The sequence below is a fragment of the Melopsittacus undulatus genome, chromosome Z (genome assembly GCF_012275295.1).
Source record: "Melopsittacus undulatus isolate bMelUnd1 chromosome Z, bMelUnd1.mat.Z, whole genome shotgun sequence".
NCBI classification, from domain to species: domain Eukaryota; kingdom Metazoa; phylum Chordata; class Aves; order Psittaciformes; family Psittaculidae; genus Melopsittacus; species Melopsittacus undulatus.
Window position 1 is genome coordinate 3,753,830 of NC_047557.1, and position 14,243 is coordinate 3,768,072.

Genomic DNA, 14,243 nt, shown 5'->3' on the forward strand with positions numbered 1-14,243 from the left:
CATGCCATGGCTTCACACCCCATTTACCGTTTCTCACCGTTTCCCTGTGGCATGACCCTCCACCTTGCTGCACAGCTCTGCATTTCCTTGCAGTGCACATCCACAGCTGAGCTCAGACATTACTGCTGCTTTCTCCCTGACACCCCTGCCAATTCAGGTTTCATGTGCTGCCTTCTAGCAAAGGGTCTTTTTAATCAATGTTAATGAGATGAAAGTGTGTTTACTCTCAAAGGCAGCAGTTCCCACCAGATTCAGGTGGCAGTGTGGTCCTCCGGATGTTCGCTCCTCTCTGCAGAGGCCTGGGATGACACAGATCTGCCTTCTCTCTGTTACCCTGGCTGTGAAGCAGCAGGACGTGTTGCACCTAACCCTTCATGTGTCCTTCTGCATTGAAGGTCGCCCCACTTCAAGGTTTCCACAATTGTTTTTTTGTTTTTATTTTTCCTTCCACTACCTTTTGAAAGTAACAGAATCAAAGCAGTGACTTTTTTACCCACTAACCTGCTTGCACATTTGTGGTTGCCATTATCCTGAACAGCCGTGCTCACTTCACTCAGTGACTTAAGGGCAGTGTGTCCTTCAGGCACGGCACCACCTAGCATACCCTGAAACCCTGAAGGCCCTTAAATGATTTTCCAGCAAAAGGCACTGGCACACTGGGGATGCAAGCTGGGTGAGTCCATCTGCATGTGAACCTAGTGTGCCAGCAGCCCTTCACCATGTATCACACGTGGTAGCATGGGAACCCCTCGGAGGGGATGTATCAGTCTAAAGGAGACTGTCTCATAGCAAAATGATCTAGCCAGGACTTCTAGCAAGTGCTAGGGAAGTCCAGAGCTGGTAGCGAGAGGACTGTGATGCTGCTCTGCTGCTGACCTGTGTCTTGCAGCTGTCAGTGATGTGTAACCAAGGCTTGAAGGAGGTGATCTGGCTCCTCTACGCTGCTCCTGTGAGACCTCACTTGGAGTATTGTATACAGTTCTGGTGTCCTCAATGTAAAAAGGACGTGGAGCTTTTGGGGCTAGTCCAGAGGAGGCCCACGAGGACAACAAGGGAACTGGAGCACCTCCATATGAAGACAGGCTGAGAAAGGTGTGGCTGTACATGGTGGAGATAACAAGGCTGTGTAGAGACCTCCTAGCAGCTTCCAGTACCTGAAAGGAGCCTACAAGGATGGTGGAGAGGGGACACTTCTTTAGAGACTGTAGTGATATGACAAGGGGTAATGGCTTCAGACTTAAACAGAGGAAGTTTAGGTTAAATATAAGGGAGACGTTCTTTACTGTGAAGGTGGTGAGGCACTGGAATGGGTTGCTGAAGGAAGTTGTGAATGCTCCATCCCTGGGAGCGTTCAAGGCCAGGTTGGACGCAGTCTTGGGTGGCATGGTTTAGTGCGAGGTGTCCTGCCCATGGCAGGAGGGTTGGAACTAGATAATCTTAAGATCCTTTCCAATCCTAATTTTTCCATGATTCTGTGATTCTATGGACACAAAGTGCAGAGGCGTGCAAATGTACATGTGGGATGAATGGCTATCTTTCAGGGAATTTGTAAAGGCTCATGATATTGAGCTCTACCAGAAAGCACATTCCAAAAGACTTGGGCTTAAAGCTGCTTGGAGAAAGGAAAGGGCAGGAACGAGAAGACAAATGAGTCAAGACACTTAGATTTCATAGATCCCCAAAGCTTTTTTATTGCACAATAGTTGAGGGAGAGAAGTCAGCTGGGACTGCAGGACCATGGGTGAGGTACCAAGGAACATGCAGTGCCCTTAGGAAGCTGGCTTCATCTCCCCAGAGGTACTGGTGTACTGAGTGACCCCTTCCACATTGGCCCTGCAGACCTTCCAGAGCTTAATGCTCATCTTTGAAGTACATGGGTGTGCAAAGGGATGACTTCTTCTCTGGACGAGGTGTTTTGCAACCTAGTTGGTTCTATGATTCTATGACTCATGGTTAGTTACCATGTTTCCTGCAGAAGACCAACATCACCTGCTCCTTGCTGTGGACAGAGATCTTTGTAGTGGGATGAGAAGAGATCAGAATAGAGGAGATTTGCTCTCTTCTCACAGATGTTAGGGCTGTTTTGTCTGTGTCATTTCAGTTCTTTGAGACCCAGGAGTGCAAGCAAATCAACTATTTCCGCAGTGCCCTCTGGCTTCATGTTACCCCACTATGATGTTCCTTGGTATCAGGTCTCTCTGCTTTTGCTCTTCCCCATCAGATCATGAGCTTTAGCTCTCTAAAGAGAATGGTTTAGGAGAAGTCCTGTCCCCCCTGAAAGAACCTGGGAAGCTGGAGTCTGACTCTAGAGGCAAGGTTTCACTAAGGAGAAGTTCTGATCAAAGCCCTGAGTATAGTCATATCTGGAGCTTAATGATGTCCAAACTTGGGATCCCCCCAGTCTCTGCAGTTTGGCCCTTTGCCTGATTCAACACCATGAGCTATATAATTTGTAGTGACACTTTAGTGATGGAACTTGGTGAAAGGCCTTGGTTTTTCAGCAAACCATAGAATCATAGAATCAAGACATCTCTTTCAGCCTCATCCACCATTGCCTTCCATCCCTTTAACACAGGTGGCCAGTGTTTCCATCCTGTGCAGAATCTTGTAATGAGCATTTCTCATAAGCAGACCTAATTATTTTGTGCTTTCTCTTTCAGGTGAGCCTGATTATGCCACAGTTGACGGCTACATCACTAGATGCTGTTGATCCTGTTTGTAGGTTCTCCGGGCAGATGGTCTGGCCAGTGTGGTGGTGTTTCCAGTTGCTCCCAGCTGTGAGAGAAAGTGTTGTTTTGGCATAAATGGGGATGGGGCTTAACAATATTAAGACTTTCCAATCTTAGAGCTTTAAGTTCAATAGTAAGGCTTTGCAATAATAAGAGTTTTCAATAGCAGGTCTGTGATTAAGTTCGTAAGGCAAGGAAAGAAAGGGTCTGAGATATAGTTATTCAAAAAGACACGCTCTGTGGTTAAATACATTGTCATCTCTAGGTGAAAGATACACTCTGTGGTTAAAAAGAATACTATCTATGTACAGCCTATGAGCCTAAACCTTTGCTTAGGGAAAATCTTTAAAAATTAAAATGATGATGTTTAAAGGTAAAATAGAGTCTGAATGTGGGGAGTAAGAGTGTTGTCCTGGGCACATGCTACTGCACTTGCTACTACAAGTGCTGGAGGGGAAATAAGCCAAATTCATGGCCTGGGGGCAGATGTGACAAGAGGGGATTCAGTTGCTAGATTTGGAAGAGTGGCTTGGGAGCCAAAGAGGAACAAATGTGGCCAGCCTGGGGACACTACCATTCCTGCATCGGTGGGAACATGGACTCCACCAAAGAATCTTAAGATAGTGAATGTAAATACAATTACATATTGGAAGCAGATGTTTGAAATAGATTTGAAAATAGTTTGAAAAACAGGATATCGAAATACAAATGCCTGAGTAGAATGGGTCGAATATGCAGTGAAAATAGAATAGCTTTGGATACATTAGCAGAAAAAGGAGGAGTATGCATGATGCTAGGGAATACGTGTTGCACATTTATTCCAAATAATACAAGACCAGATGGAACCCTAACCAGAGCCTTACAAGGCCTCACTACCTTGGTAGAAGAATTGGCTGAAAATTCGAGAACAGATATTTCATTAACAGGATGGTTGGGATCCTGGTGTGGAAAATAGAGAGGAATGGTGATATCAGTTTTTACTTCTCTAATTGTAGTAGCAGGTGTATTAACAGCTATTAGGTGCTACATAATTCCGTATATAGAGAGACCTGTACAACATCGTCTTGAAACAGCACGGTCCAAACAGATGCTCATGGGGCCACCACTCTACTCTGATAAAATGCTTTAGAGAAAAAAAAATAATTAAGATGACTGGAACAACTTATCTTTAGATCAAAAACATGAAATAATGTTATCCAGACTGGAAGTGACATATGGGGCAATTCTTTAAAGAAAGTGTGAAAACCAAAACTAGTATAAGTAAGAGGAAGGGGGAATTGTGAGAGAAACGGTGTTGTTTTCCCATAACCGGGAATGGGGCTTTGCAATATTAAGGCTTTCCAATAGTAGAGCTGTAAGATCAATTATTAAGGCTTTGCAATATTAAGAGGTTTCAATACTGGGGCTGGGGCTAAGTTATTGAGGGAACAAAACAAAAGGTTTGAGTTCCAGTAACTCCAAAAGACACACTGTGGTTAAAGCCATTGTCATCTCTAGACGAAAGATACTCACTGTGGTTATATAGAATATTCTCCATGTACAAACAGAGCCAGTGCAAGCCGGTTAAATAGTATGTTTTGGGTACAGCATGTCTGCCAGGGAGTTATGAAATCGAACCGGAATAGGATTATGTGGTTAATAACGATGTGGTTAATAAATAAGAGGAAGGAGCGTACAAAGTCGAGTAAGGGGAGGTGTAAACAGAGGTGGGACAGTTAGCATATATATTATAAGCACTCAATAGGCTTTAAACCTTGGAGAACCCTACCAATGAGGAAACCAGGGAGGGAACTTGTGGACAGGAATTTGAATAGAAATCATAGTTCTGCTTTTGCTGTGTGTGTCTCCTTGCTAAGACACCTGTTTTTGCAGAAACAGTAATAAAGAGCTGCTTCACTGTTGTGTCTAGCCTGAACTGAAGGTTTTACCTAGAGACCCATTTCTCACAGCAGCCCCACAGAACTGAAGTACCTCTCCATTTCAGCAATATATTTAAGGACTCAGATAATTATTTGCACCTTCAGAGAGTGCCTATTAGAAAACTTTGCCTCTGATCAGCAAACTGCTTTGGATAGATACCCCATCTTCACACTCGGGGGAAGAAAAGGAATCTAAGCGATGGACCCAGACGCAGGGGCCATCTGTGTCAGAAGAAGATACTGATTTGAAGTTCTTCCAAAGTGCAGCCATCTGAAAGAGGCTGGAGATAACCGAGAAAGTCATATATGCTGAAGGGAGTGTGCACAATGCATTGGGAATGCTGGCTTATGTTTAGGGCAGAAGTATCCCAGGTACTGGAATGGGTTGCCCAGGGAGGTAGTGAATGCTCCATCCCTGGCAGTGTTCAAGACCAGGTTGGATGAAGCCTTGGGTGATATGGTTTAGTGTGAGGTGTCCCTGCCCATGGCAGGGGGGTTGGAACTAGATGATCTTGAGGTCCTTTCCAATCCTAACTATTCTATGATTCTATGATTAAGCTTTTCCCTCTTTCTGCAGGCTTTCATTAATTGCAATTAAGCTTGTAATTTTAGTTTTCAGTTTATCCATGTCTCTCAGGGAGCTCACTTAGAAGAGACCCAACAATACACTATGTCTCTCGCTTATCTGTAGATGTGCTCCAGGTTTAAGTGCTGATACTGGAAGCTCATTTGCATCTTGCCTGCTGTAGCAGTGCACACCACAGGTATGCAATGAGGGGCTCTGCTGCCAGAAACCTGCACCCTGCAGTGTTGCTGAGGATCTGGAGAATTTGGTTAGCTCTTCAACCACCTCTCCAATGAGGGGATTGCAGATTTTTAGGTTCACGGTATAGCTCGTGCCTGGTAGGTACTGCAGACCCTCATTTGATTAACTTCTGGTAAACAAGTCCCTTGGACTTGTTGTGACTGTGTACCATTTGAAACAAACTTAGTTACTAATGCAAGTCTGGAGCCCTAAAACTCATTTTCTGTCCATGTCTCCTCAAAGTTCTTGCTTTTTTTGTTACCATATACATGATCCTGGCTCTGATTCAGACGCTCATGTGCTGCAGGGCTGCTGGTCTCTCTCAGATGCTCATGTGCAGCATTGCTAAAGAAGCTCCTCAGTGCCTTATGACACAGGGACGGAGGATAAGGGAACCAGCACAAGCAGTTTAGCTATTTAAACCTGGTGCCACGTGACTAACTTTGGAGCAACGGGAGTTGTATGATGTGTTTCAAGTTGAATCTGTGTTACATCAGTGCATGTCTAAGCAAAACAGTCCCTGGAGCTTTTGTTGTATTTCCTGGTGGGGAGAAGATGACATTGAGCTTAGAGGTCTTTCCTGCTGCATTCCAGTGGACTGTGCAAAGTGCACATGCCAAGGAATGGCTTGTCCATTTTAATATCTGAAAGTCCAAGTGTACAAATACTTTGCTGAAGGGCCCTGCTGTAGTCTTAGTTCTCACATACATCTTTTAAGATGAAGTTTTGAGACTTGCGTGGTGGCTATCTTTCTTCTGAAAGGTGTCATACTCACTTTTTTTGTCCAGGCTGGAGCTGCTATAACTTCGAAACACCCTAGGATGTTCAGGATCCTTCTCCTGGGAGGAAGACTACAGGAGCATATATTTTCTCCACCTTTACTTCCTACTTGCACAATACTAGGACAGGTCTGGTATAGAACAGATCAAGACTTTAGCCTCCCCCTGGGCCCCTAGGGTCAGGCTGAGTTTCATCACAGGCGTCTCTAGAGGGTGCTGTCCTCCTCCCAGGCAAACACAGAAGTGAACAGCCTAACAGGAGACTCTGATAAGCAGTTCCACAGCTCCTGCCTTCCCCCCTAGGGACAGAGAGGCCAAAGCAGCTTTAATAAGACAAAATAAGAAGAGGGATAGAGATAGCATGTAAATCTTATGTCCCTTCAGAAGCTGGGCACCCTGCCTTCAGGCAGAGTTAGAGCTCTTCCTTTTTGGTCCTATGAACTAATACATAAAGCATCACAAGAAAACAGCATGATTCATGAATGAAGTTCACATGAGAACATCTTGCTGCATTTCCAGATACAGGCAAGGCCCAGCAGCAGGTGCGTCAGTATCAGGCAGGAGCTGTCTGTAAACCCCCTGTTAGCGTGAGATGGCCAAGCTCATTCTGCACCCACAGGGCTTGGGCAGTGCACAAGAGCCCTGTGCCTTCTCAGTGGACACCAGCTCCATAATGTGCAATGGGCTCCTGATCAGGATCATCTCTGCCTTGACCCTCGCACAATTTACCTTTCCTACAGGTATCATAAATGACAGATGATGTTGATAAGAAAGGGTCTTCTCAAGCCCAAAGGTCAGTGCCTAGGAGAGTGGATATTACCTGTTCAAGATCATTAGGTCCTCTACGACAATGTCTTCTGCAAGGAGGGACTGAGCTCTGCAGGGTCTCATCCATGTGGAGTCTGGTTGAAATCACTTCTGCTACAGTAGGGCTTGTCCTTGGCTCCAGCGATGGCTCCCTGGGGCAGCTGAGCTCCTGAGTAGGGATTAAAAGGTTCAGTGATGCCTGGTGCCCCAGGCTGAGCCTGGAGCCCTGCTGTGCTTAGAGATGCCTCAGGCACTGCAGGACACACTGCCCGGGTCCAGTGGCATTTCCAGGTCCTGCTGTGGCACAAGCAGAAAAATGACACCTCACACTCCTCAGCCTCAGTAGTAGTGGCTTGGTTTCCTATCTCACATTCCATTAACAGCACCTCGGCATCCCCACAGACCGTTAGAGAGACACCTGGCCTTCTCCCAGAGTCCTATGGAGGATTCTTGATCCCCAACCCACCCTGCCCCTGAGGCATGAGAGAAGAGCCTGGCCCCTCCCAAGGTCCCTACAGGTGAACCTGCCCTTCTCCTAGGCTCCTGCCAGACTTTTCAGGGGAGCTTGGCCTCCTCCCAGGCTCCTATTTAGCACCCAGCCCCTCCCTACCCCCCACGGGGCATTTTATGAGAGCCTGGGCCCTTCACATGTCTGTAAAAGGGAACCCGGCCTCCTCTTTAAGCTCCTCTAGATGGGCCTTGCCTCCCTGTTTGTCCGTTTAGGGGGAGCCTGGCCACTCCCTTTTAGAGAAGTTTGTATTCTTCCCAGGTTGCTAGAGATGATCCTGGCCTCCCATCCGGTCCTCAGCAGGGAAACTTAGCTCCCTCCCAGGCTCCTATAGAGGAGCTTGGACTCCACACAGCACTTTATAGAGGATTCAGTTCCCCCACAGGCCCTTGTAGGAGTGCTGATCCTCATCTCAAACACTTACGGAGGGGCCTGGCCTTCCCACAGGATCCTACGGAGTAGTCCGACCTCCCCCCACACCCTTACTAAGGAGTCTAGCCTTCCGTATCTGAGCCTATATCTGAGCTTGCCCAAAGCCCGCTCCCCTCCTGACAGGAAATCTGCCTTACCCAGGCCAGGCGGCCATTTTCCAGCTCCCACGTCTGCCTTCTGTGCTGAGTGATTCTGTGCGTCACGTAGCCACCGCGTTGCTGACTGGAAGGGAGGGGGTGGGGGCGGTGTCAATCTCCCACTGCTTCCGCCTGCAGTAGTTCTGGCTGTGGCACGGAGGTGACGCAGAGCGCAGAGCATGGTCATAGGGGAAACCGTGAGGGCGCTCTGTAAGGCCCGTGCTAAGAGCATGCCCAAGGTGTGGGGTGGAAGGCGGGGATTGGCTCTGGGTTAGGTTCCTCCGGTCCTTGTCCGATGTGCCGCCTACCGGATGTGGTGGGTCCAGAGAGCTTAAAGCGGCAGGGATTGGTTTGCGGGATTGTTACACGCTGCGGGGTGTTCCTCAGCACTTTGTCCCGTGTTCGGGGCTATTTCTGAGTGGGTTTAAAGCGACAGAGAGGGTGTCAGCTCCAGGCCGTGTTTGTGCCCGCGTTTGTTTGTCTGCTGCTTGAAGCAGTTCGATCGGTGGGTGTGTACCTATCTAAAAAGACACGGCCCATCCCTGGCAGTGTTCAAGGCCAGGCTGGACAGGACTTAGTGCAATCTTGTCTAGTGGAAGGTGTCCCTGCGTGGAATTCAGTAGTTTGATATCTTGCCTCAAAGCCGTGTCAAATTGGAAATGTTCCCCTGCATTGCCTCACCTGTTCCTTGTTGTACACTGCACCCTGGAGAGCAATGACTGGGAAGTCCTGGCTGTCAAAGCCCTTTGAGAACAAATTGGTGAATTAATTGACCATTGTTCTGTAAAACAAGGGTCAGATCTGTGTGTCAGCTATGGCTGTGATTCCAGAACAAGTTTTATTTTGTGGTTGTTGTTGCATGATTTTAGTTGTTGGCAAGGCATGTCTGGAGCCATGCATGAGATCAGACCAGACTGTCCCTACACAGGGCAGGCTTTATCTTTTCTTAAGCACAGACTTTGTTAGCACCGTGCTCATTCCCTCTTAAGCTGACACCACTGATACTGGAAGCAGCAATGAGGATGGTACTCCTGCAAAGGAAGTATTTTTACATCTTTGGTGACAAACTTATCTTCCCAATTACTGTTTGAAGACAGAATCCTAAATCCCTGGGTATCTAGCTCTACTTCTACCTGACACTCTTAAGCTTAATAATCCTCACTGTGAAACATTCTTCTGAGGTAGTGTATGTTCTCTGTTTCCCAAGTCCAGGTACATGATTTGGGTGGAAGTGGCGTAATTGTGTAAATACATGTTCCTGTATTATCTACCCTGTAACTGTGGTATCTGCCAGATGCTACTTTGTCCTATGATGCAAGTTTAACACTTGAATTTCTCAGACTTTCCTAGGCCCCGGCCAGGATTTAAGCCCTATACTGCAATGATTCTGCCACCGGAAAGGAGGTTGTGAGCTGGTGACCTGTCTCCTTTCACAAGTACCAAGTGATAAGACAAGAGAAAATGAACTCAGGCTGCACCAGGTGAGGTTTAGATTGGATATCAGGAGCAATTTCTTCCCCGAGAGGATTGTCAAGCACTGGAACAGGATGCCCAGGGCAGTGATGCACTCACCATCCCTAGAGGTGTTTAGAAGACGTGCAAATGTGGAACTTCATGACACGGTTTAGTGGTGGATTAGGCAGCATAGGGTTAACGGTTGGACTCAATAAAAGGCCTTTTCCATCCTAAGTGATTCCACAATTCTAATCAGAGCATCTACAAGATGATGCTTTGGCTACCTTAATTTGTCCTTTTATTTGCATGTACCCATGGTGGGTAGCATCGCTACCCCGAAGGCTGTCACTCTGCTCTCCTGTGCTGAGTCCACTCTCTGCCCCAGACACATTTGTCTGCTGCCCTGACCCTTGGGCAACCTCCCCAGCGTGGCTCTGCTGTTGAAGCAGTTGACTATTCATAGCTGTGGGTTTGAAACAGCTCTGGGGCTTGAATCGTGAGCCACGCACTGCAATATATCCCTCAGTGAGCTTGCTGGGCTGCTGTTCTGTGGTATGGGTGCTCACTTTCAGCAGGATGAGCCTGAGGGTTTTTTCCTGTCAGTTTTTGTGTCCCCCAGCATGAGTGTGTGCTAAACTGGGGCAACTCTTTGCTTCAGGTTGCTGTGTGTTAAAACCTGGCTGAATTCATCGGGGTGAGGGGCAGATGTGACTGTACTTGCTTGAAAAATTTCTTGATACCTGTTTCCTCTACACTGAATGGTGGCCCCCAGCAGGAATGATGCTTACATTGCTAATGCTGCTTGGATGCCGCTTCAACAGTCCTGTTGCTTTTATATGTTCCTGCAAAGTTAGGTGTACTATGGGGACAGTTTGATGTCAGCAACAACAGTAGATTTGAACAACAAAGTCTTCATATGAAACTTTCTTTTCTTTGCAGAGATAGATAGTGTGGGACAATGTCAGATCTAGCTGGCACAAACCCTTCGGGAGGAAGCAAAGAAAATTGAGGAATCCAGGGAAAAGTAAAATCTGCATTGGAAGAAGGTCAGGGTGTTGATCCATCCTCATCCTTGGTGAGGGATCCTGGCTCCTGGCTCATGTCTCCCAACATGTCCTAGCCCCCTGCATGCTTCCAGTGCCTGCTGCTGCTAGGATGTCCCAAACTCCTTCCAGTATGTTGCAACCCCGCTGCTGAACCTCTAACTTCCTTCTTCTCACCTCTACATCTTCTCCTTTGGGTGTCTATTAGAGCCAGCTATTGCATGGGCTCATCTCCAGAGACACGAGCCTCAGTCAGGAATATTCTTAAAGCATAAATACATGTATCTCATATATGTAGTGTTGAGTGATGTTGTCATGTTTCAAAACCCAGTCAGCCAAGCAGTCTCGCTCACTCACTCCCTCCCCACTTCTTCCCTCACCCCCCGCCCTGCCCCTGGGAGGATGGGGAGAAGAATCGAAAGAATGTAACTCCCACTGGTTGAGGTAAGAACGGTCCAGTAACTAAGGTATAACAGAAATCACTACTGCTACCACCAATTATAATAATGATAAGGGAAATAACAATGGAAGAGAATACGATATCACCAGCCAACTGAGCCTGACTGAGCAGGGAGTGTCCTTCCAGGTAACTCCCGGTTACATCCTGGGGATGACGTGCTGTGGTAAGGCATACCTGTTTGGCGAGTTTGGGTCAGGTATCATGTCTCTGCTTCCTCCCGTCTTCTCCTCCTCCCTGGCAGAGCATAAGACTCAGAAAGTCTTTGGTCAGACTAAACATTTGAGCAGTAACTAAAAACATCAGTGTTGTCAGCGCTGTTCCCAGGCCGAAAATCAAAACCACTGCAAGGCACCAACTACCAAGAAGGAGAAAAAATGACTGCTGCTGCTGAACCCAGGACAGATGTCCATAGCGTTTGCTAAAATTGGCAAGCCTTTTAACCTCTTCTGGCTTCAGATTCCTTTGTCTGGAAAATGAGGGAAAACTGAGGGAAGTTTGGACCTAGCAGAAGGGAGTGGCCTTCCCAATTTCCATAGATTCTATAGAGATGAGACAGTACTATATATTGGTGGATTTCATGTGTAGAATTCCTTTGCATAGACAGGTGGAGACTTAACTAGAAGTATACAAGGTGGGTTTTGTGAAGATGCTCTAGGTGGACATAGGTCCTTAAGGCTATCTGAGTGTGGAATGTGACTCTTCCCTTCCTAAGCCACATAGTCCATCGTGGAGCTTCAGTGGTCACTCATGTGTTGACTCTGGCTCTGTTGTCTTCACAGATGGAGCTGATAATGGAGGCAATTCACAAAACCAGGAAAATGCAGTCCAAGAAGACTATGGAGGTAAAGCAAACATTCTGATATTTCTTGCTATATGGCTTAACACATCTAACACACGTGCACAGTGGTGGCGCAGTCTTAAATATGAGGGTCTTCCTCTGCTGCAACTCATGCAGACACTACATCAAGAGCTGGAGCAGAGGAAGACTGTCACATTTAAGCCTGCATAGTGTGCTCTGAAAAACTGAAGAGTTTACCAGGGACATGGCTGGTAGCATCCTTGCACGGTTGGATAAAAGAGATTTAGGTGTCAAGGACTTGAATGCTATGAGCTTTTCATGCCAAATGAAGAGCAGTTTTTCTTGTGAGGTCAGTTTTGCTCAAGCAGCAGTAGGGCACTGGTGGCCTTGTGTGCTGTCCCCTACTCTTTGTGCAGCCTTTGGCCGCCTCTTCATTTGGAGGCTGTGTTTTCCTCCAGAGCTACCTGCATGAGCTGTAATAGCAACTCACTGCTTGCTACCAGGCTCCTTCCCTGTTTGTTGGCTCTCCTAGGCCAAGCGCCTTTGTGAGCAGCGCTGCAGGGATAAGGATGATGCGGAACAAGCTGTGCCCCACAACAAAATGTGGTTACACAAAAGCAGCTTGAGAAGGTATAGAGAGGCAGGTGGCCATGGGAGGGAAGGGTGTATGTTCTTGGAGCTCTCCTGCCCCATAACTCTTCTCCCAGCTCTGGGTTTGGGGGTGAGATGGAAGGGCTGGCAATGTTCTCTAGTTGGGCTTCAATACCATTGGCGATGCATGTCGTCTGTCCTGTAGCTTTCTTCTCTCTCCCAGTTTTGGCAGCTGTTCCTCAATCTGGCTCAGACGAAATCATCTCCGGAAGACTCTGATGAGTGTGGAAATGCAGGGTTTGGAGGCTGAGGGAATTCTTTCCTGGGGCAGGATCTGTGAAGCCATGGCATGGCTCTTGAGCAAGGTCCAGGTGTTTGGTCAGGGCTGGCTCCTCAGAAACTCATGCCCAACATACCAGAGGTGGAGCTCACTCGAGAGCCATGCCATGGCTTCACACCCCATTTACCGTTTCTCACCGTTTCCCTGTGGCATGACCCTCCACCTTGCTGCACAGCTCTGCATTTCCTTGCAGTGCACATCCACAGCTGAGCTCAGACATTACTGCTGCTTTCTCCCTGACACCCCTGCCAATTCAGGTTTCATGTGCTGCCTTCTAGCAAAGGGTCTTTTTAATCAATGTTAATGAGATGAAAGTGTGTTTACTCTCAAAGGCAGCAGTTCCCACCAGATTCAGGTGGCAGTGTGGTCCTCCGGATGTCCGCTCCTCTCTGCAGAGGCCTGGGATGACACAGATCTGCCTTCTCTCTGTTACCCTGGCTGTGAAGCAGCAGGACGTGTTGCACCTAACCCTTCATGTGCTAGGTCCTTCTGCATTGAAGGTCGCCCCACTTCAAGGTTTCCACAATTGTTTTTTTGTTTTTATTTTTCCTTCCACTACCTTTTGAAAGTAACAGAATCAAAGCAGTGACTTTTTTACCCACTAACCTGCTTGCACATTTGTGGTTGCCATTATCCCTGAACAGCCGTGCTCACTTCACTCAGGTGACTTAAGGGCAGTGTGTCCTTCAGGCACGGCACCACCTAGCAGACCCTGAAACCCTGAAGGCCTTTAAATGATTTTCCAGCAAAAGGCACTGGCACACTGGGGATGCAAGCTGGGTGAGTCCGTCTGCATGTGAACCTAGTGTGCCAGCAGCCCTTCACCATGTATCACACGTGGTAGCATGGGAACCCCTCGGAGGGGATGTATCAGTCTAAAGGAGACTGTCTCATAGCAAAATGATCTAGCCAGGACTTCTAGCAAGTGCTAGGGAAGTCCAGAGCTGGTAGCGAGAGGACTGTGATGCTGCTCTGCTGCTGACCTGTGTCTTGCAGCTGTCAGTGATGTGTAACCAAGGCTTGAAGGAGGTGATCTGTCTCCTCTACTCTGCTCCTGTGAGACCTCACTTGGAGTATTGTATACAGTTCTGGTGTCCTCAATGTAAAAAGGACGTGGAGATTTTGGGGCTAGTCCAGAGGAGGCCCAGGAGGACAACAAGGGAACTGGAGCACCTCCCATATGAAGACAGGCTGAGAAAGCTGTGGCTGTACATGGTGGAGATAACAAGGCTGTGTAGAGACCTCCTAGCAGCTTCCAGTACCTGAAAGGAGCCTACAAGGATGGCGGAGAGGGGACACTTCTTTAGAGACTGTAGTGATATGACAAGGGGTAATGTGCTTCAGACTTAACAGAGGAAGTTTAGGTTAAATATAAGGGAGAAGTTCTTTACTGTGAAGGTGGTGAGGCACTGGAATGGGTTGCTGAAGGAAGTTGTGAA

General features: G+C 47.5%; 2 long non-coding RNA genes across 3 annotated transcripts; one reads left to right on the forward strand and one right to left on the reverse strand.

The window, feature by feature from the left end:
- Positions 1 to 1,666: 1,666 nt before the first annotated feature.
- LOC117437935 (uncharacterized) lies at positions 1,667 to 8,306 on the reverse strand. Its single transcript, XR_004550554.1, has 3 exons — positions 8,117 to 8,306; positions 7,053 to 7,208; positions 1,667 to 2,775 (listed from the first exon to the last, which is right to left on the reverse strand). It is a non-coding gene; the product is annotated as an uncharacterized lncRNA (long non-coding RNA).
- LOC117437941 (uncharacterized) lies at positions 8,220 to 11,914 on the forward strand. 2 transcript variants are annotated; one of them, XR_004550566.1, is made up of 4 exons: positions 8,220 to 8,326; positions 9,457 to 9,597; positions 10,511 to 10,617; positions 11,854 to 11,914. It is a non-coding gene; the product is annotated as an uncharacterized lncRNA (long non-coding RNA). The 2 variants fall into 2 exon arrangements; XR_004550565.1 differs by lacking the exon at positions 8,220 to 8,326 and adding an exon at positions 8,392 to 8,432.
- The last annotated feature ends 2,329 nt before the right edge of the window (positions 11,915 to 14,243 follow it).